Raw genomic sequence first — 23,595 nt, forward strand, 5'->3', positions numbered from 1 at the left:
AAAGTGTGACCTATCTGGGATTTGAAATTTCGGGAGGACAACGAGAACTAGGAACTGAACATAAGGAAGTCATTTGCCGGACTCCAGAACCTCAAACGGTAAAGGAGCTACAAACCTTTTTAGGAATGACAGGTTGGTGTCGCCTTTGGATTTATAATTATGGACGATTGGTAAAGCCTCTATATGAATTGATAAAGAGTAATCAGTCAAAGTTAGTCTGGACTGGAGAAGCACGAAACGCCTTTAAAAAAACTTAAACAAGAATTGATGCAAGCTCCAGCTTTGGGATTACCGGATCTCTCGAAACCCTTTTGGTTGTTTTCTCATGAGAGACAAGGGATAGCTTTGGGAGTACTAGCACAAAGACTGGGTCCCTATAAACGAGCAGTAGCTTACTTCTCTAAACAATTAGATGAAGTAAGTAAAGGATGGCCCGGATGCCTTCGAGCTGTTGCAGCTGTTGTTATCAATATACAAGAAGCTCGGAAGTTTACAATGGGACAGAAAATGACAGTGTTAGTCTCCCATACGGTCTCAACAGTTTTGGAACAAAAAGGAAATCATTGGCTTTCACCACAAAGATTTTTAAAATATCAAGCAATATTAGTAGAACAAGATGATGTGGAAATTGTGGTCACTAATGTCGTAAATCCAGCTTCTTTCCTTAGCGGAACTCTGGATGAACCTATAACTCATGATTGTATAGAAACAATGGAGACTGTGTATTCTAGTCGACCCGATCTTAAGGAAGAACCTTTAGAAGATGCTGACGAATCTTGGTATACTGATGGGAGCAGCTTTGTGAAACAAGGACAACGTAAGGCAGGGTACGCCATTACAACCACTCAACAGGTAATCAAGTCCAAACCATTACCCCCTGGGACGTCCACCCAGAAAGCAGAGATAATTGCTCTTACACGAGCACTGGAACTAGCAGCAGGAAGGAAAATAAGTATTTGGACAGACTCTAAATATGCATTCGGCGTGGTACATGCTCATGGAGCGATATGGAAAGAACGTGGATTGCTGACTGCTCAGGGAAAACAAAAAGAAAACATGCTGAAGAAATTTTAAAATTGTTACAGGCTGTAAAACAATCAGAAAAGGTAGCTATGATGCATTGTCAAGGACACCAAAAGGGAAACTCTGATTTTGAAATTGGAAATCGATTGGCAGATCAGGAGGCTAAACAGGCAGCTGAAATAACTGAGGTGAAGGCATTGTCTTTAATACCAGACGGTAAAATCCAAACTATATATATGAACCAAAAAGCCAAATTATACAAAAGAAGACTTAAAATTAATTGAAGATTTGAAAGGTAAAATGAAACCAGATAGATGAGTATATTTAAAAGATAACTGTGTAATAATACCCTCTAATTTGATATGGCCCATACTTCTTACAGAACACAATAAAACACATCGGGGAGCTGACACATTGCATAAGAGCCTGAGTCAGACATTAGTGGAACAAAATTTATATACAACAATAAAACAAGTAACTCAACAATGTAGCATTTGCTTACACAATAACCCCAATACCAAGAATAGAATAAAATTTGGAATAATCAGTAAAGGAAATTATTTGGGGCAACTGTGGCAAATTGATTTTTCAGAACTCCCTAGAAAAGGGGGGTATTGTTATTTACTGGTTCTGACTGACATGATTTCAGGAAGGCCTGAAGCCTTTCCCTGTTGAACAAACAAAGCAAGAAGAAGTGGTTAAAGTCTTGTTAAATGAAATAATACCATGCTTTGGGATTCTAGTAGCAATGTCTTCTGAGAGAGGTTCACATTTTTGTGTGCAAGTGGTACAACAGATAAGTAAGATTCTAAAGATATTCTAAAGACAACTGCATACTCTTTATAGACCGCAGGCAAGTGGACAGGTAGAAAAAATGAAACATTTAATTAAACACTAAAATCGGACAAGAATCTAATTTGTCATGACCTCAATCCCTCCCTTTAGCATTACTTAGAATTTGAGTTAAACCTAGAATAAAAGGGAATTTGAGTCCCTTTGAAATCTTATATGGAAGGCCGTATCCATTTCTATTTAGTGGAGAGGATCGAACGCAGTTAGGATTAGAATATTTATATGCATATATAACTGCACTTCAGAAATAATTAAATAAAGTACATAAATTTGTTCTCAGGACCTGGGCTAGATGGTTGGATCAACCAATCCACCCTTTTAAGCTCAGGGATTATATATATAAAGACTTTTTCAGGACAACCCCTAGAGGAAAAACGGAAGGAAAGTGGACGGGACCATACCAGGTATTACTGACAACACACACCGCCATTAAGATTAAGGAGCAAGCAGCTTGGATCCACGATTCAAGGGTGAAGAAGGCCCTGGCGAGGATATGGACCACCACTCCAATTGGACCAACAAAATTATGGTTTTCCAGATCCTAATGATTGCAGGGGTGTGGTTCTCAGATTCGGGGTGGGCAGTTTGGGACGAGAACTTACACCTGACCTTAATACAAACTGTATCTCAAGTGATTAATAAGACGAACTGTTGGGTATGCACCCATCTGCCACAGCATGGGAATAAGGGTGTATCGTTAATCAGGATTCCCTTGCCTGCAAACTTACCTTGGACTAATTTGTGGGAAAACACATCTTGGGGTCAAAAATATGAAGAAGTTTTGGAACTAGAAGTTAGTAGCTTCGTGCCATTGGAATCTTACTATGTATGTGTACAAAGGCGTAACCTGCCTAAGGGTATGGGAAAACAGGATTGTATAAATACGGGTACTACTTATGTGGGAAATCAGACATCTTGTAATCAAACGATTGATATTAGTACAACTAGCAGTTGGGCAAATTCAACCAGCTGGACGGTTCCAGAAGGAAAAGGGTGGTATTGGTTATGCAATGATACAGCCTGTAAGGTCTTGCCCGAGAATTGGAAGGGAACTTGCACTCTTGGAGCAGTAGTCCCCAATTTGACCATACATGATGTAGCGCCTCGAGGTTATTTGAGAAATCATATCCAGAGAATTAGACAAAAAATTAACAATCCATTGATAGAGAGACACACTGCTTTTCATAGTTTTGTTCGATGGTTTATCCCATGGTTAGGAGTGAGTGAATTGGAAAAGGCGATAGTTAATATTTCTGCAATTATAGAGAAGTTAGAAAACAAAACTCTGGATGCTATAAAGGCTCAACAAGAAGAGATATCTAGTTTATCACAGGTAGTATTACAAAATCGGATGGCCCTAGACTTGTTACTGGCCGCTCAAGGGGGAGTCTGTACAGTAATAAATACAAGTTGTTGTATGTATGTAGATCAGAGTGGAAGGATCTCTACCGACCTGGAAGAAATATGGAAGCAGACAAGGGTCCTACATGAGATCAGTAAAGATGATCTTTCATGGAGTTTTAGTGAAATATGGAAAAAGTTAACCTCCTGGTTGCCCAATTTCCAATGTTTGAAACAAGTGTTCATTGCTCTATAACATTAGTAGTGTTAGGAATATTTGTGTGCATGTTGTTTAGATGCCTGCTTTGTTTTGTTACTGTAAATAATGAAAGTATCTGATGCAAAAGAATTTGCATGGGAAAAGAAAAGGGGGGATTGATTAAGGAGGTATTGGGGAGGCATTGGGGAGGCAAGGACAATCCCCAGACAAGGACTGTATATCTCGAAACAAGACACTGGAACTCATGATAAGGAAGCGGCAGACGGACAGAGAAACAAACGTAAGGACTATAAATCTCAAAATTGGGCATTGGAATTCATTATAAAGATACAACAAACGGAAGAATTGGCAACAACCAGCTCTCGCAATTAAGAAACGTGCCAATTCAGCAGATTCCTGACCAAAGGTGAAAAGTACACTGTGAGGAAGACTCGGGGTCTTCCTCCCAAAGACCCCTGCCCACGTCCCAAAGACCCCTGCCCACAATTCTTGGGAGGCTCTACGCAGGCGCAAGGTGCCAAAAGGCTAATTAGCATGAGAAGCGAGGGAAGGCGGGGATAGGTAATGCATATGTATAGGCGCTTGTAGAATATTGAGAGATTGATTGTATAAATTCAAGACTGCTTTCCGCTTTGGGTATGCACGATAGGTGGAGAGATCCCCCGTGCATCCAGCGCTGCAATAAAGAATATACCACTTAAAGGAATTTCGGCTTCGATCTTTGAATCAATACTTTATTATTATTTTTTTTTTTATAAAGGCGGGAGGAGTTGTGGAGATGTGGGTAGTGCTTAGGTCCAGCAGGAAACTTGTGCATGTCAGTGGGACGCTAGAGACTGAGGAGGGGATGAATTTTTAACGCAGCCTGTCCACAGAGATATCACACCATTTGGGGACAGCCCAGTGGCCTCCATTTGACCAAAGTGCCTGGAACTTGCAGAAAAGCGAGAGGGGCACACCTCCAGCAAGCCGCGGGGCAACCGCCTTACGGCTTACAAAATTAAATCAATCAATCCAAAAGAATAAGTTACAGCTCGTGTCTCAAACTCTGCAGCCTGCGCGTCTTCAGGGCTGCTCCCAGCTACTTTCTGAGGGACCCTTTGCAAACTCAGTTCCTAAAGCCCTGTCAGGGAGCCCCAGCGGCCGCCCCGCGCATGCGTCACAGCCTCGCCCCTCCTCTCCCCGCACTGTGGCAACGGCTCCTGCGCATTCAGCGGGGGCGTGCGCAGTGTGCGCAGTGTGCGCAGTGTGCGTAGCGCGCTGCGTGCGCGGCGTTCCTAGGGCGCGGCTGGTGCCCCGCCTGGAGCTGTTTGTTTGTGCCGCTGCGGCGGCGCGGCGCGGCACGGGAGCGGAGCGGAGCGGAGCGGAGCGGAGCCCGGCCGGGCTCGGCGCTGCTGCGGTCGCCATGTTGAGGCGCAGCAAGGCCGAGGTGGAGCGCTGTGTCGCCTCCGTGCAGGCCTCTGCGGCTTCTCGGAGAGAGGTGAGCGAGGCCTCGCCGCTTCCCTTGGCCGGCGGGGGGGGAGGCGGAGGGGGTCCCGGTGGGGTCCCGGTGGGGTCCCGGGTGGGGTGGGGGGCTAGGGGGGTGGCCGGCGTCGTGAGGGGAGGGTTGGGGCTGCAACACAGAACAAGTGTGTTCAAGCTATCTCAGACTGATGACGTCAGAAATAAATTACTGTATTGATGCATTTTGTATATAAACTGAGAGTAGGTGGGATTTCTTAGGTGGGAAGAAAACATTTTACCTATCTTGAAACAGTTGTGAGTGATATGTACTAGACCAGGACTAAGTACCATCTTTTTTGTTTACTCTGTCAGATTTTAGGGGTTCTTTTTGCAACATTGTTACATTGGGGGAAAAAAACAGGCTGTACTTTAAATGTAGCAGACTCTCTTCTTCTACTTCTTCTACACTCTTCAGTAAGAAGTGGTTGTGAAATGTCGCAAGTATTAAGGCTTGTTGCTTGCTTCACCAGTAACCTCAATTTCACGTTTGTAGCCTTGGCCAGTTACAGGAAAAGCATTGTTTTCCAAATCCCACATCTTTCAAAAACAAAACTTTGGTTATGAGGAGCGGACTGGAGCTGATAACTAGTTATCAAATTCAGTCTCTCAAAAAGTATCACCCATAATTTCTGAAGGCATAGGAGATCGGTATCTGCTCACGTATACCTTCCCTTCGTTCCTAAAAGTCTTCCAAATATTCAGTAGGAGGTATAATGACTTAAAACAGGTAAAATAAACTGAATTCCTTACATGCTACAAGAATGCTTTTGCATAATGCTACATCCCTCAAGGCAGGGCACAATCGTTTCCAAATTCAGAAATGGATAGCAATATACAAATGGCTTGTCATCAGAGTGAAAAACTCTCCAGTCTTGACTGGGTATTAAGTGAATCTGAAGTATGACTCTCATTGTTCTTTTCTTTAAACTTTCTGCACAAAAGCAGGAAAGTTCTGATCAGTGGTACCATGACTTTTTCTGGGTGGTCAGTTTTGTGCCTGCAGGGACTGAGTGAGAATAGAGATAATCGTGGTTGCCAGTTGTAAGGGCCGAGTGAAGCAGGAAGCAGAAAGTGGGAATGACCCGCTTAGAGTAGTTGCCATGTGGAACAAAGATAAAATGCTGTGTTCAGGATAAACGAGGAACATTCCAGTAATGCTTTGTTACCACGAGCAAATCTGCTGAAGGTGGAAAGCCTTATATCCAAGTAACTATAGTACTTGTGATAACTAAGAATGAGGTTTTACCTGTGTTTTTTGCACAAAACCTCTTATTTTGGAAAGAATGTAACTGTGCTATTGGTCGATGTTCTTGAACATCACGATGTTCGTGATGATCTTGTTCTTTGGGACTTGAAAGTAAACGCTGTGCTTTTTTTTTAAGGGAGGTGATGTAACTAACCATGATGGAACAGGTGGACGGTCAATTTATGGAGATGCATTTGAAGAAGAGAGCTTTGAAGTGAAGCACACGGGTCCTGGATTGCTGTCGATGGCAAATAGGGGTCGGGCTACGAATAACTCTCAGTTCTTCACAACACTCAAAACAGTAGAAGCCTTGGACTTTAAACACGTGGTGTTTGGTTTTGTGACAGATGGAACGGATGTTGTGAAAAAGCTCGAATCCTTTGGTTCTCCCAACGGGTTAGTAAGTGGAAGAGTTGTCATTACAGACTGTGGGCAAATAGAGAATTCTGGCTTTTGAGTATACAGATGTTCTAGCAGTATAAATCAGTATTTAGATGTTATTGATTAATTATTTCCACTTCCTTAAAAAGGACACTTCTGATGTATAAATGTAAAATTGCAGCTTATGGTTGTTTTTTATGTGTTCTAATTGATTTTGTTTGCATGTTAAATAAGTTCAGACACTGGCATATTTTGGGTGTATTTGTGTTATGACATATTTGTATGGAATGTCAAATTTTACAAATTAAATCTTAGTCTTGTCAAAATAACTATTGTCTTCACTTTGGCTTGCTGAAGAGCAATTTGCATCGCGTTGTGTACTTATTTTGAACGTGCTAATTGATGTTGATGGTCAGTAGACGGAAGGCCTTTGAAATGTCATTCTTCCTCTGATGAGCAGTGAGGAAGCTGAGGCAGCTGGGCAGGTGCTGGTCAGGTGGATGCTGTTTTGTGCTGTCTGCAGGCTCTTGGGCACTTGAGTACTTTGAAAGGTAAAGAGCAGTTCTTATGTGCAGTCTGCCACAGGATTTAGTTCATACTTGCTCGGGAGATTACCTTCCAGACCCACGTTGTTTTTGTACATGGTATGTTAAAGTGGCTGGTAACTTTTCGTGACAACCATCTCCTGGAGTGTTATCTGGGAAGCTGTGGTGCAGAGGGGGAACGTGCATGGGTAAGTTCTTTTTAACTTCTCTCTTACAGCTCGGCGCCAGGACTATCAGTATTTTTTTCAGAACAGCCGACTTGCTGTTCATATATGCAGTTAGAGATGACTATAGACATCACATGTTTCTGTCACGCGCTATATCTTCATATCATGCTTTACTTCTGAGGCTAGCGAGAGCAACCCTTCCCTCAGCCTCTCCAGGGAACGCTGCTTACACAAGCATTACCCTGCACGCCCCTAGCGCACAGATTCGACCCGTGCCTGCGTTACACGGAGCTGTAACCCAACAGCGAGCCTCTCCCCTGCTCGTCCCCGTTTCAGCTCCACAGCACTGGACGAGGCCCCGCCGTTGTTCCCGTTAACCCCCTCCGCCCGCCCCGGTCCCTCAGCGCAGCGGCCGCCTCGATTTCACGTTGGTAGCCTTGGCCAGTTACTGGAAAAGCATTGTTTTCCAAATCCCACATCTTTCAGAAACAAAACTTTGGGTATGAGGAGCAGACTGGAGCTGATAACTAGTTATCAAATTCAGTCTCTCAAAAAGTATCAGAAGGGTCTTCCTATGCAATTACTTTGAAAGTGTTGTACATCTAAAATGTGCTTGTTGTGTGTTTTCCGTTCAGAAATCGTTGAAAGGATTCCAGTTCGCTAAGCTGTATTTTGAAGTAAAGGAGTATGAACTTGCTAAAAGGTAATACGCGTTGCTGTATTCTGCTATTCTGTTCTCTAAAGTACTTTAGAAAAGCTAAGTGAATATGAAGTAGACTGGAGAAATCAAGATCACTATCATGCTGCTTTACAGTAGCAGTAGATGTGGGTATCAAGTGCTGTTTAAATCTTTATAAAACAGCAACTTAGATAATTAGTTGCGTGATATTGAAAAACTTGCTGTTTGAAATGGCTTTTATTCCATTGTATTATGAAGTAATTACAGTTACAGTTTCTTTCTCTCTTTTTTTTTTTTTTTTTTTTTTTTTTTTTTTTTTTAGTAAATACCAATACTTGGTGGCAAATAAGTAGCGTCTGTACATGTAAAAATAATGTTGTTCTGTACTTTAAGATCCAGACCAGGTATCTGGAACCAACCATGACTGCATTTCCTGTATCACATGTTAAATTCCTGCCCCGCTTCCGTGGACACTGGGGGGGGGCGGGGGAGGACAGAGGGACTCGTATTATTGAGGAATATTGATCCTTTTTTTCCTGCTCCATAGGTATATATCTACATACCTCAGTGTGCAAAAGAGAGATGCGAGAGCACACAGATTTCTTGGACAAATTTATGAAGCTGAGGACAACATAGGAAAAGCTTTTGGATGTTACAGGGTAAGTACTCCACCGACCTCCGATGTCCTGCTTTAATCCATTGTAAAGGGACTTTTAAAATCATTCTGTTCTGGACTTTTCTTAAATGCATAGAAGAAAACATGTTTGTGGAAAAAGTGTAATATGTATGCTTTCTGTTGCCAAAGGTGTATATGACGTACTGCAGAGGGGATTCTTCATTTGATGTGTTTTGCTTCATCAGTATTTTTTTTTAAGATGATTCTTTTGTGACCTAGACTGGGTCTTTGTGCTAGCTGCTACTAAATTCTTTCCATATCTTACATTGCCCTTTGGATTAGGGAATTTGACAGCAGTGACAGATTCTTAGCAAGGGCTCAGGTGACAGCAGTAATCTAGTTGCTACTGGAAGACTAGACCTAGGGTGTTTTCTAGTTGTTCGTATTTATTGCTTTTTTGGGGGGTTTTGTTTGGGGGGGTGTGAGATGGGGCAGGGCGAACATAATTGACATTTATTTGTATGATTGCCCAATGAAAAATTCACCATCAGAATGCCTTTGTTCAGGTTTTGGGGAGGGAGAGGATGTGCTCAAAAGTTTTGCTGCCAATACATCCCAGCTTGTCGTAGGGTGTGACTTAATTATATATTTCTTCAAAAATGTCTATATGGAGTTAGACTAAAGGTACGTAAGAGTCCAGCTGCCTGCGTATAGCTGGTGGTGGGGGCAGAGTAGCTGGCTTCTGCGTTTTTTCCCTTGGAAATTCTTTCTTTTCTGAATTTTTGCTCTTTTGAGTTGCAGCAGATGTATCTGGGTGCTGTAGACTAGTGATGCATTTAGCAACTGAGGTCTTTCTTAACTCATTCAAAAAGTATTTACTAATAGATCTGTCTAATTTGAATACCTGTGTCTTTTCAATGACAGTTATAATTTTCTTTCCCATTCTGTGTGGATTGCAAGATCAAGTTACCTTTTTTTTCCTGCCTTTTTTTCCAGTGTGCGTGCATGGGGAAAACTAGCGTTCTGTGGAGTTGAACCCAATGCAGAAAGATCTAGTACTGAAGATAGCGGAGTTACTGTGCAATAATGCCGTCACTGATGAAAGAGCAAAATACTGGGTTGAAAAATCTGCTAAGTTGTTTCCTGGAAGCCCTGCTGTTTACAAATTGAAGGTAAATGCCAATTTCCAACCTCTGTTCTGTGACGTTCAGAAGTTTCTAGCGTCTGACTGGAGGAGCACTTTTCCCGTGTCATCTTCTGTAAAACTTCCTGGCTAAATTATTTTAGAATCTTGAGTATTAAATCTAATGGAATTAATATTCTTTAGATGTAATTCTTCTAGAATTTATTCTATTTTTCTAGATTTCCTGTTCTTCTATTTAAAGAAATGTTAATTTCTCTGCCATTTGACACTTCGGTCTAGCTTTCAAGAAAACTGCAACTGCAGGCTTTCGTACACTTGTCAAGGTTTCAGGGTTGACAGTCTTCAAAAATGCAGGAAAATCATGTTAGTAGTCACATCCAAGAAGTTAAGACTAGGTAGGCAGTTCTCTATTTATTGTGTGACTGGCAGGAAGGTATCAGGCCTGAGAACTCAGACTTCCTTGCCCTCTATGCTGCTTGTTTGTTTTCTAAATTTGGATTAAATAGAGCAGAAAGTAAGGAATGCTCTAACTCTCGATTGCTGCGTAAAAGCCTTCAGTCGCACAGTCTGACTTTTGCACAGGTATTAGTTTTGTGTAACACAGCAGCAATGACACTTAGTCTTAAGATGTTTGTTTTAGACAGGCTATTCTGTGGCAGGGTATGCTGCCTTTGAACCAAATGGTTTCACAAGCTGAACATGCCATCCATAAGAGACAAATTCTGATTTTTTTTCCCTATTTTAAATGTTTGAGTGTTTCATTAAGCTTCGTAATAACTGGAAGCTTTTCAGCTTTAATAGTTTAAGTAATGTAGTTTGTGTGGTGGAGGCAAGAGTTGTCTGTTAATGTAGTTGTTGAAAAGGCCCACATGCAAGATGAAATATTAATGCGTTGCCTTCATGTTCAATAGGAGCAGTTGCTGGATTGTAAAGCACCATCGCTAGCGGAACTTCATAAATATGATGTTGGTAAGAGGCGTTACTCTCTGAAACTCAGCATAAACATGACTGTCTGTACCAGAGGTTCTTCTAGAAATACTTCGTATTGCAGTAAGAGACAGATAGCAACACTGAACAGCTAGTATGGCCCTAATCACTCCAAAAGAGGAGTGAATATGTAAGGAGTTTCAATTTATGTGCTGAGAAGCAGTATTGTTATGCTTGGTTCTTAAGAATCTGTCACATACTTCCCTACTTCTATCCTTTCTGTGTTCTCTAGTCTGTTCTGATCCATTTTCATTTGCTGCTGCCTGTTTAGCTCTTTGTGTTTGGACATCGGTAAGCGTCAATGGGAAGGCAGGTCTGTCTTCCTATGTGACCTATGAATATAGGCTCCGAATATGTTTCTAACCACCTAAGAATGAATTCAGCTCTGTAATAATGGCAGTGTCGGACTAATACTGGTTTGGAACAATGGGCAGTAATGTTTGTGTTATCGTCATTTGTGCCAAAGATGTACACTTGGGTCTTCAAGACAGAACAAGGGAGGACCAGGAATGACAAAAAGGAATTTGCATTGGGGCTATATGGGTGCTCACGCTCATTGCTAATGTAGTCGGTTAGGTAGGACTAAATATTCGAGCAAGAGGCGTATCTATTAGTATTTTTAGAGTCGAGTGTGAGGCAGCCTTTATCAGAAATGAAAGTGCTCAGGTTCCCTAAATGGTGGACTGGCTTCTCTTTATTCTAAACTAAATTCTTAACAGAGAAACTGTGACTATTGTACATCAATTCTCATTGTATACAACTAAATTCCTCTTAATTTACTCAGTAGCAATTTGTTAAATTGCAGTTCTGAAGTGTTTCACTCAACGGGAAATAGGAGAGGTCCGGGTCTATTCAGCAGTTAATCACTTTCCTGAAGCCATAACAAAAAGGAAACTTTGGCTACCTCATGTTTCAGTCCGTGCATAGATTGATTCAAACAAGTCATGGAACAAAACTTTGAGCATTTCTCCGTAATTCTTTAGGAGATTACTTTTTCATTTCAATAAGTCTTTCTTTATGCTGGTCGCTGTAAACGCTTAAAATACACTTTCGCTGTTTTGGATAAGCAGTCTTTATTTATTTAAGACTATATTTTTAATGTAAAGTGTGTTCTTTTTCTCCACAGATAACACCTTACCATCCCATTTGGGTAAAAGTCAGAGTAATAGCGAACTGCAAGTCGCCCGTCAGAATCTCCAGGTAGGAACTGTAATGGCCTCAGACATTTTGTAATGATCAGTAATGTTACAAAGATGCTCACTTTTGACAGAGAATTCAGAAATTACTAACTATATCACTGTCATCATCCACCTCTTCCCCTAAATTAGTTCACTGACTTGGTAATGACATGGGTAGTGGTTAGATCAGATATTTGCTCTGCTGAAGGGAGTTTGAACACAGTGCTATTATTCCAAGAGTTGTGTCTTGTGATGCGGTGTTGGCATGGAGAGAAACACCTGCAAGCACTGCTTTTCCTGACAGCACCTGAAACTATGCTCTTCACTCTGGGCATTCAAGAGCACTTGCCCTCTTGACTTGATCTTCTGTGAAGACCATCCCTTCTGCCTTTACTTTTCTGCTGCTGGTGACTCCCAATAGTTTATCCACCAGCAGGCTTGGGCCACTAACTAAAGAGCTCCCAAACCTGCGTTGGTTTTATTCTGTAACAGCTTCTGTGCTTCTGCTAGATTTCCTGCTGGGACTGTCTTTTGCACCATCCAAGATGAAAAGAATTGTGCGTATCTTTTTTCTCACCACTTTCCTAGAGGTGCTTTCCACTAACTGAAGAAACAATACAGCAATCTAGTGTTTAGGGCACTGGACTCTTTTGTCTTACAGATAATAGCATTATCCAAAACTTCTGGAAACAAAATCCTACTTTTAATTGTCTATGCTGTTACTTGAACAGCCATGCAGAGTTGAATTCTGCATTTTGGAAGGCCAAGCAGTCCTGCCGCAAATCCAATTGAATGTAGATGGCCATTAGGATACTTCTAATTAGTCAGCTATTGTGTAACACTATAATTAAAAACAAAACCTAAGCATATCTGCAGAGGAAAGAATTCTAGTTCACTATAAATCGGTAATTTCATGTGTTTCGAAGGCGTTTCAACATTTTTTTTCCTTGGTATAGAGGGAGCGTTCAGCACAGGAGAAATATGCACTGGAACTTGAGAGACGAGAACGTGCTCTAGTTGAGCGAGAAGAATTGCTTCACAGATGTGAAGCAGCTTTCGCTGCAATAAAAGATGCTGATGAAGACGTTTAGGCAGTACTTGGAACTATGAAAAAAGTACAATAACTTACTTAGTGATTCTTATTGCTCCCCATACATTTTAACTTGCTTGTAGTTTTCTTAAGCCATCATATGTTTGCTGGATATAATGCGTATTTCTTTAAAGTGTTTGAAACCCCCAAATGAAAGATTTAGCATAAAAAGTGCCAAACTGTTGTTAGTGAGTTTGGTGTGGTTTCCAGTTCAGAATGGTGCAATGAATTGTGGGATGTGTAGGTACAGATTACTGTTGAAATTTGGGAAAACTAGATTAAAATGAAGCAGTTAACCACTGGGTTAGAGAGGTCAGTAAGACTGGTGCTTCCAGTATTTGCAGGTCTTCGGAACAGACTAGACAAACATTTGGCAGGAATGAAGTGATGCACTTTATTATGATACAGATGGTACCCGATTTGATAATGGAATTGGATGGTTTAGACATCCTGGCACCACCTACGACAGCCCTGTGGTCTGTGAAATTATTGCCAAATCCCTGAAGAACTGTGAAATTATTGTCAAAACCCCAAATATGCAAGCCTTATAAAGCATTGTGTAATGTGGTTTGGAGAAATTGAGAATATTAATTCTTTTTTTTTCCTCTCAAAACCTTTCACTTATAATTCTGCTGTCCCTGACTGTTTTGAAAGTTTATGGTCAATTTCAAGCCACCTTGCTCCTGTTCCATCCCAAGCTGGGCAAGCTTTTCCTAGGCTTGGTTAACTCTAAAGGTTTGGCCTTTTCAATGGAAGTAATTGAGCACTCCGTTTGGAGCCTATCTGTAGCATTTTCTTTGTTGATGAGATCATTTCTATATTTACCGCTTAAGTCCTTTTTGCAGCATGATAACAGTCTGAGAGTGAGGCTTAAGAAAATGTAGTGGATGGTTGAATTCCTAGTGCAGAAGACAACACTTCTGAACAAAAAGCTATTTTCACATAGAAGATTCTCACGGTTTCTGAGAAATGGAATGTTATTTTCTGAAAACATTTGTTTTATACTCGGCTTCAAAGCCTCAGTGTTGGTTTTTTTTTTCCAGAATCTGCTGGAAAATATTTAATTGTATTTCAAATTTCCAGTGAAGGGGAAAAAAGACATATTCCTTGGTTTCTTTTTCAAGGCACGCAGGTTTTTGACTGTTACAAGTAATTGTCACTTCAATTTTCCTTTGTTGCGGTTTCTTTTGTCTGTTTTTGCTTATATTTTAATGGTATGTACTGGTATTAAATTATATTGTGGACTAATAATAATAACAAATATTAAAAGATTACTATCTTGAGTTTCACAATTATTTTTTTCCAATTTGATGAAATGTAGCACGTATTGGATACATTCCTGGACATTGCAGGACAGGTGTTTAAGTACAGGTGAACTAAAGAGTCTTAACTATCAGCAGTGAATAGTTAGAATATTTGAAAGATTCAAAAACGGGAGAATTGGGCATATTTGTGGTTAAAATGGATGCTAAAAGAAAAAAGAGCTAAGTGTAAACAAAAGCTTTGACATTTGTTTTCATTCACAATTCTTTCCCACACCTGACTTAACTGAGGAATGTACAAGAGGATCAATGAGAAGATCTAGGTATTTTCTGGAAAAAAAAAAACAAGATCCATAGGCTGTACACCATGGCTCACATTTTCTTTATATTTCTTCTTAATATGTGGTGTGGATGTTGCTTTCTTCACTACTGGTGGTATGTGCAGATTGGACCATGAAGAATTACAAATTTGATCTTTGAAAGTTTGTCCTGTTTTTTAACACTGAAATGGAACTTAGTTGAGAATTATTTCTAAAAAGACTCTCTTGTTAATCACGTTTTAAAATTTGATATTTCTCTAGCAGCATGAGACAAAAATGAGCCAACTGAGAGAAACCTTGAGAAAAATGACTGATGAAAATAACGAACTGAGGTCATCGCTTAACTCTCTGAGGGAAAATATCGAATTGCTAAAAACCCAGGCAAGATTAATTATTTCCTGTTACTAGCTTTACGAGTTACAGTCAAGTAGTCAAGCAGTACAGTCAAGTTTGTAAGTAGCTTTGCAAGTTACAGTCAACAATTTTAAATGTTTGAACAAGTTGTTTGCAAAATTGCTGATTTTGTTTCTTTAAGACAAGAATTGTGTGAATGGTTGTAAATACTTTCTGCTTCGTTTTCTAGTACATGAAATTTAGTCTCTCAGAGCTTTTGCAGTATTAAAGACTTTAGAGTTAGTTATTTTTGAAAGTGTTAATTAAAGGAGTATTTTCTCTGTTCTTAAAGGCATGCTGAGACAGTGGTTCACAAGAATACAACGTTAAAGTTTTCTTCTCACTTGACTTAAATCTGACCTAAGTGCTGACAAGCAAATTGCTGCCTAAACTCTTTTGACCGTTGCTCCTTCAGTGAATTGCAGTTCTGATGCTCTTGAGTATGATTAAAATCATCTGCTTCCTAGTCTCAGTAAAATCTTTCTTTCTCTTTCTCTTTTGTGCAAACTGAAGTATTCATAGAGGACTTACATGATGATCAGGATGCTTGTTGTATCCATAGAGTATGCTACTTATATTTAAATGGTGGTTATAGTTTGCCCCATATTCTTTTCTCACAGTCGCAAGTGATATATGAGCAGTATCAGTAGTTAGAATTCTGAGTGAAGAGAAGAACAGTTGTCTGAAGGTAGATACAAGAAAACTTGTGAAGGTTTTAGAGAGATGTTCGTGTAGTTTGTCTTCAGGAACGTCTGGATACCTTTCACAGAGCTTTTCTGTACAGTTGTAGCAGAGGGACAGAATGACAATTTCATGAAATCTTTATTCTTCCAACAATGCTAGTTACACAGTTAAAATTTAGCCTAAGTAGATTGTATGAAATAAAGCAAAGGAGTGTATTAAATGTATTAAAATGAGGATCATGCACAGATCATTAAATATTTTCTTTCTCCTATGATCCATTTAGTTAGAATTATAAAATAGAGTGATTTTGTATGTGAAAATCTCTTCCCAAGGCTTTCATAAACATTTGTTTAAGCACAAAATAAAGCATGTGCGTATTACTAATGTACTCGTATATTTTAGTCTATTGGTATTGTGGTTTAGAAAATCATAGACTTGAAAACTGAAATAACTGATGTTGTGGATGTGTTACAGTTACTACGGATTTCAAAAGTTTACGACCCCTTAACTATTCTTATGGACTGGATCTCAGACCAACACCTTAGCAAAATAGAAATACAAGAAGAGAGAGAGGGCAGTGAGAAACCTCAGTGTGCTAAAGAAAACTACACTCTAGAAAATTGTATGAAGGTATAGGCATTTGAATTTGTTTAGGTTGAAATGTTAAGATTCTTTGTATTATTTCTGAGTGTAACAGGTCTGCCTGTTTTACACACGCTTTGAATACATGAATTAAAAGAAAACAGCAGTTAATCCATCAGTATTAATTCCAACAGTGAGATGTAATAGATAATTTTTCATACAGATATTTATACAGATCATTTTTAAGGAAATGTGTAGTGTGCAGTCTGACCTTGAGATTCCACGTGTCTTTCTATTTTAAGTCACTTTTCTCAGCTGATAATTTATCTCGTGTTTTATCTGTAATACTGTATGTAATTCCTTTTTCCTAAGGAGATACACACGTCTAATTTAAAGTATTTTAGTGCTGATACTAGGTATTAAAAGTTCAAGTTATGTCTTATAAAAGATGATACCGTGCTATACTTGTAACGCTTTTTTGGGATACCGAGGCTTGGAAATCAGTGAAGCGTTCAGGAAATCTGCTTTCTCTGTTTGTTTGTTTGTTTGTTTAATTATTATTCTATCTAAAATTTGTAGCCCTTGGTATTAGACTTCAGAGCTTGAGCTCACACAATGTCTTTCCACTTTTTGTGTAAACCTGTGTAAAATGTAAATTCAGTATATAATTCTGTTACCTGTACCAGATCTGCCCAGTGAGTATTTGTACATGTAGTCTGTTAAACTCCGGGAATACGTTGATTTTAGTTTGGTTTAGTTTTGCTTAGTTTGCTTTTTACTTGTGGTTAGCTTGTACTGTAAGTTCGTATACTGCACGTAACTTTGCCATTCTGTATTTTTACAGCTTTTGCCTATGGTCACTGGACAGCTCCAGTGGATGCCATTTGTGGATCCTAAACTACATATGTCTGTGATTCAATTTATCTACTGGTCTCTAAGGCAGATAGACACTGGTAGTCAGGTAAATTCCCAAGAGATATTTTGCATTATAAATGAGTATGAAAAGTAGATATTTTCAGGGAGTATATATAAAAGAAACTTTGCTGTCTTTGCAAAGCATAAATGCCTACCACAGATACATAGCAAATGAAAAACTAATTCTCACCAAATTAACTTTCTCACATTCGTTGTAATATTTTGCACCGTGTCTGTAAACATATTTTTGCACACATATGTGATCTTTGTTGCAGTAGTGTGTAGCATCTCAGAAATGGTATTTTCCATATGTGCTTACAAAACGTGTGAACTAGGAAAAGAAATATATTTTTGTTCGCTTTATGCATGAGATTTGTTGAAATTGATGGCAACGTGTGGCAAAGTAGCAAAGGTATTTTGATTTCTTTGTTCTCTACTCAGTGTCTAACTGAATAGAACTAAGCTGGTGGTTCCAGTGCTAATGAGAACGTATTTTAAATGAGCATGCTATTAAGTTTGATTCTGAAGTAATATTTCTGCACCGGTTTTTGAAAAGTCCAATACATCTTACCTGTACAGTATTCTTAAGGGTCATGTTTAGACCTTAGTTCTGTAAACGCTTTTGTAGGACCTAGCTTCAGGCATCTTCACAAAAGAGGGTAGTGTAGTAGGCAGCACTGATTAAAGCTGAGTTTGAACTGACTTTATTCTGGAACCAGAGGCAAATTAAATAATGTCAGCATATCAGGGGCCCTGACTACCTTGTTTCTTTGTGAAGTGTGTGTTGACTAGGCCCTGTGCTAATGTTGTTCAACTGCTTGTGGAACGCAAAGTAGTATCCCATGTACAGACTATATTGCAATACACGGTCACGACATCTGCTATTTAATATTTAATCCTTAGGGGAACATACGTACTTAGCAGACAGGATTTTCATGTATTTTAATGTTTACGCTAAATGTGCACGTTGTTTGAAACAGGATGCAAGCATGACAGCAACAATGGAGAGACTTGCAGAAGTTATTCTCAAAGGCGCAGTACAAAAGGGAAGCATGCAAAAATGGACTAAAAAGTCTACACGGAGTAAACCAAAAGCTGCACATTTCTTTAAAAGCTCCTCTATGCCTTTGAGGTTTCTGTCAACTTTGGTTGTGCTTAGAACAGCAAAACGAAGTAAGTTCTGGTTTTTATTATGTCTTTTTTAAATTATCTTTTTCTTTTTCTTTTTTTTTTTTTTTTTTAAAATCTTATTTTCAGGTATGTGCCCAGACAAAAAAACAAATGTACAAAATGCAGCAGTTCAATGATACTGTAGCATCTGTAATGCTTTAGTAGTAAAGGATGTTTTATTTGAATTTTACCACCTGATGAAGCATAATATAGGGAAGCAAGTATGAACCTTGCTGTTATTCATGTCATAATTTGTGTGGTCATTTTAATATGCTTTATTTATGTCAGTGAGATCAACGTATTTTGTGACAAAGGGGAAAAGAGATGTTGGTAATTCTCTCAAGCAATCACCGTAGCAGTGATTTGTTTGTCAAGATCTGCACTGCATATAATGGTACAGCTAATTGCTCCTCAGTAAACTGAAATCAGTAGCAAATTCAGAACAGTTCTAGAATTTCATTGCTTTGTCAAAGTTTAATGTAAAGCTCATACTCTATCTAGCTCTTACCTCTCTGCTGTCTCCCCTTTTCTCCTACCAAGTCTGTCACTGCAAGTGGCTACCCATAAACATTATCAGCATTGAAGAATGCTACCATATGCTGATGCAGTATAGTAATGTATTTTGTTAACAGGCAAAAGCAAACGAGGTCGTACTTGTCTGGAGATATCGCAGTTCTTAGTGACTTTTGCTTCAGTTCATGAGAGTTACTCCACTTGTGCAATTTCCAGGATGCCGTAGTATCTCTTCTCAGCAGCAGTTTCTTTAAAAACAAACAGGGCCTGAAAAGACAAAAAACGTTTTCTTTGAAGTGATGACAAAAATACTGACCTGTGCAGTATTTATACTGGTAGTACTTAGAATAAGTAGGATTTAAACATTCTGGAAGACCACCCTGTCACCATTAATAAACAAATACAGTATTTCAGCTGTTAGAGGGAAGAATCAGTGTATTTTCAATTTCAGTATCATATAGTTTCAGTCAGAATATTTTGGTGAAGCATGATTACCCTGAAATTGAAACTCACATTTCTAGAAATGTTTGATGAAAATGATGCAAATGAATTACAATACAAAAAAAGTACTTATTGCAGAGATTAACTATAAGCAGATGAAAGCTGTTGATCAGAATGAATCAGTTTAGCTTCTCATGGTCGGTTTTTACTGCGAGCCTATAGAACATGGAAAAAAATTACCTGTTAAATTTATGTTGAAACTTACCGTGTATGAATTTTCATCACTGACCACATGTCTAATGATCTAGCGATGACAAAGCAGCACATTCAGTTTAAACATATATATCCTGTTCCCTTCAAGATGCTAATATCCAGCAGATGGCACTGTAATTAAACTTTTGCTATGTGATAAATTTTTCCCTTACTCTTAATTTTCTGTGCTCCAGATGATCAATGCTATTCCAAGATACTGAGGAAGATTTGACATCATGAAATTAAGAAAACTGAATTGATTCACTTAATCTAAATTCTCTGAATAATTTAGTGTTCTCCAAAATGGATGCATATATAACGTGGATGCATATATAACTTAAACTACAGCTTTTTATGGAAAGGAATGTGAATAGTTGCTGTCATGACAGTAATTGCAGTTATTCAGGTGAATGAGCCTTTTACTCCTTTATTAGAGGCTTCCCAGATGTTGAAACCAATATAGTCCCAAACTATGCAGCTTGTGATTTCTTTTCTCTCTTAAGGAAGCGATTAGAAAGGTGTTATATTTGCAAATATATTTTGCTCAATTTGTGAGTTGTAACTTGTCTTTTTTTCCACTCACAACAATTTTTGTAAGGAATAAAAATAGGCAGAAGATGCATTTAAACAAATAAGTAAATTAATATTTTCAGCCATTTAATTTTTTTTTTTTTTAATTAGTATATATCTGCAACAGTAACTCTTAGGATAAATATTCATGTATTTGTGATCATCTAATGGAACTGTCTGTTTTCTGTTATCTTTCAGTGAATTACCTGACTCAGGCATTTCGTTCCCTTTGCGTGGACTTGAAGACAGATGAAGGAAAGATCTTATTTTTGCAATACCGATGTGTGCCTATCATACTAAGCCACTTAACTATATCCAAAAAATGTCTCCTTTTTATTGCACTTAATGCATTAGTTGAGATGGCCATGAACAACGATAAAAGTGAGTAATTGAAAAAAATACATACAAAGTTATGATGAAAGTAGGTGAGGTAAGCATAAATACCAAATCAAAAATAACGTGCTGCTTCTCTATAAATAACCTGATCTAGCATTAGCATTCATTTGTGTCATTTAAATTCATTAGAGATATAAAGTATGTTTCTGAATTGTCCATCTCTTCTCACTGTCAGCATCCAAGCTTTACATCTTGTCCTGGTTGCTTTCTTAGTGGTGTGATTTTTTTTGATGTTTAGTTTAGCTTTTCTGTTTATTCCACTGGTTTACCTTGCTGATGTTTTGCCAATGAGTAATTTTCTTTTGAAGTAAGGCTGTGCCAGGGCAGCCATTTCATGAAATCCTGTTAGCAGGTGGAGATAAAATAAATAAATAAATAAATAAACTTTTATCTTTTTTTACCCCCCTAATGTGAACAGCTCACCCCTAGCCATTTTTCACTTTAAAGTAATTGGAAATGGCACATCTGTAAGGGATGGTTATGTTTCAATGAGTTGTACTGTGGTGTGGTCCTATAAAAGGGTTAATAGTCTCCTTCACAGTGGTTTTCCAGGTGACACAGGCAAAGAATCAGTTGATAACAATCTGGATGAACACACAAGTAGTGAGCCATTCCAGTGTCATGTGGAACAATCCTTGTTAATTTTCTTAAAATAAAAAGTATTCATTGTTTTTTGGAACAGAAAAGGGAAGGAGAAGGGACTGCTGCTATTTGTGAAATGTATATTGTTGGCTTGGGGTATTTTGTTACCATGTACTATAGGGGCAAAAACAGAAAGCGTGTTTGACTTGGGATGGAACAACGTTGAGTTAGAAGGCATTTTGTAGTGAGATAAGTGGCAGAAAGATTTACCTGATGTTGTTTTCATCCTTTCAGACCGTGTGGTTAGTTTATCTATTTGTTTTTTTTCCACTAAAGTATTTCTAATCATCATAATTTTGATCGGTATAGTAACTGGGAAAGAAAAACCTAAGCAGGGTTGATGGTATCTGACATTACTTTGAAGAAAAATTCCACTAACAGTACATGTTCTGTTATCTAGTAGTAGTCATTTCGATCTGCTGGATGCCTAGATTTGGAAGAATAATGGAGATAAATTGTGACAAGTTCACATTTTGCCATGTTGCTTGTAACCTTGTTGCATGTCAAATGTAACCGTTCAGGTATTGGTACCATCTGTTTCCTATCTATACGTAGTATCTTAATGACAAATTAGAATTAATAGTCTTATTGCTGTTCATCTTTATTGGCACGCAGCTTTTCATGTACCCCATCCCTGTTTGGTTCAGGTGTTTCACATCCAGAATCCTGTCAGTCTGTCTTGTTATAAAGGTAGTTCCTGGCCTCCAAGGTGTAGGTTTTTGTTCTGGTCTTTTCTGATCTTTGTAAACTTCTGTTCAGTCCAACTTACTTCTGTGACATAAGGAATCCTGTTCTATTTTTAACCTTTTTTATTGCTTTTTTTTGTGTGTGTGTGTTTGTGATGGTCATTTAAGAATGATGGTGGCCTCCCGTACATCCTGTGTCATAGCTGCGTGAAGGTCTTGCACATCTAGGAAGCTGAAGAACAATTGATACCATCCTGAGGTCAACATGTACTGGGTGATGGGCTGGACCTGTCCTTGGGCTCTCTTAACTCGGGGTCACCCACGAAGGCATCCACACTCGAGGGGCCTTGCACTGACTGTTACCTCGCCTGCCCTCCGTTGTGCTATAACCACTGGCTCTTAGCAGGCCCAGCTGTTGACGACGAGAATCAGTTAAACTCAGCAAATGGTTCCAATCTTGCCAGTGACTGTGTAAGAGACAGCAGCTCATCAGCAAGCTGTTCAGTGTAGTTACTGGTTCTTTTTCTGTGGTCCTTATGTAACTTTTCCACGAGCTAACTCTCCATCACTCTGTTGGGTTGGTCCGCTCTCCTGGCAGATCCACATGCAATTAGAAACGAGGCAAAACCGTAATGGTTAATTTGTTAAAACATGAACTTCAAGCTGGTGTTCCTGACAGTCTTCATTTTCTGAGGTGACAGAGCTTTAGCTATAAAACAGAAATTTCTGAATGACAATAGCTGGTGAGACTTGATGCTGTGAGTGACTGATCACTTTGAGGGTAAATTTCAGATGAGTTCTGTCAACAGTGATAAATTGCTCATTGTTCATTACAGTCTACCAATGAAGTTAAGTTAATGTAACTACCAAATGCTGCAATTTTTTATGGCTCCTATGGGAGGCTTTTGCAGATTATTTAAAATTGTGTCAAATCCTGACCGGATAGATTCCAAGTTAGTTTTTCTACAGTAGTTAATAAAAACAAAATCTGTGCAGAGATGATGCAGAAAAATATGTAAAAATACACAGTTTTTATTCTTCTAGTTCATCTGATAGACAGGCATTTAAATTATATGCTTATTTTGTACATTTGTGATGATTTAAAATCTATTCTGCAAAAGCTTATTTGAAATGAATATATAAAATGAATAGATAAACAATGTAGGAAAAATCTCTTTAAATGCATGTCTTTATCAGTTTGCTTTCATGTGATTGAACTTTGTGAAACTTGAAGTATTATTTCCACTTTGGCTCTTCTGCTTTATGGTAAAATTCCCTCAGCGTATTTTTTATATTGTTTTATAAACCTCACAGTTAAAACATTTTACAGTGTATCTGTATGTATATGTGTGTGTATATATATTAATAAAGTTTTTTTAAGATACCTTAAGACCGGTATTTTTAATAATAAAATAATACAGTATTATTGAGACCAGTAAGAACAAGCCAGCAAAGAAATGGCCAAGTAAGCAGAATATGGTATTTGTTTACACCTACAAAAAGGAATTTAAGGCATTTTTAGATATTTAAGGATATTTATAGGAATAAATTGTAGGACCTCCTTCTTCTACAGTAAAAGTAGAATAATATTACAATAACTATTAATTTAATGGCATATTCGAAGTAACTATATCCTGGGGCATACCAAGTGTGTTTATACGCTAAGGGCAGAGTGCAGTGAATAGTGACTTGTTTTGTTGGATTCCTAACAAATGTGTTCAGTTCTGTGACCTATTAAATCGGTACTTATGTTCTTTATGGTGTTTTTCTAAATCAGTCTGTACTATTAGAATCAAG

General features: G+C 38.6%; 1 long non-coding RNA gene across 3 annotated transcripts; it reads left to right on the forward strand.

Annotated features, from left to right (window-relative positions):
* The first annotated feature begins 4,639 nt into the window (after window positions 1-4,639).
* LOC140003646 (uncharacterized) lies at window positions 4,640-23,188 on the forward strand. Of its 3 annotated transcripts, XR_011812634.1 has the most exons (8): window positions 4,643-4,916; window positions 6,322-7,981; window positions 8,505-8,616; window positions 9,570-10,686; window positions 11,831-14,935; window positions 16,106-16,261; window positions 17,058-18,301; window positions 20,273-23,188. It is a non-coding gene; the product is annotated as an uncharacterized lncRNA (long non-coding RNA). The 3 variants fall into 3 exon arrangements; XR_011812633.1 differs by having other exon boundaries at window positions 4,640-4,916; window positions 9,570-14,935; XR_011812635.1 differs by having other exon boundaries at window positions 4,640-4,916; window positions 9,593-14,935.
* Window positions 23,189-23,595: the final 407 nt, after the last annotated feature.

Source organism: Anas platyrhynchos, chromosome 13, assembly GCF_047663525.1.
Source record: "Anas platyrhynchos isolate ZD024472 breed Pekin duck chromosome 13, IASCAAS_PekinDuck_T2T, whole genome shotgun sequence".
Classification (NCBI taxonomy): Eukaryota; Metazoa; Chordata; class Aves; order Anseriformes; family Anatidae; genus Anas; species Anas platyrhynchos.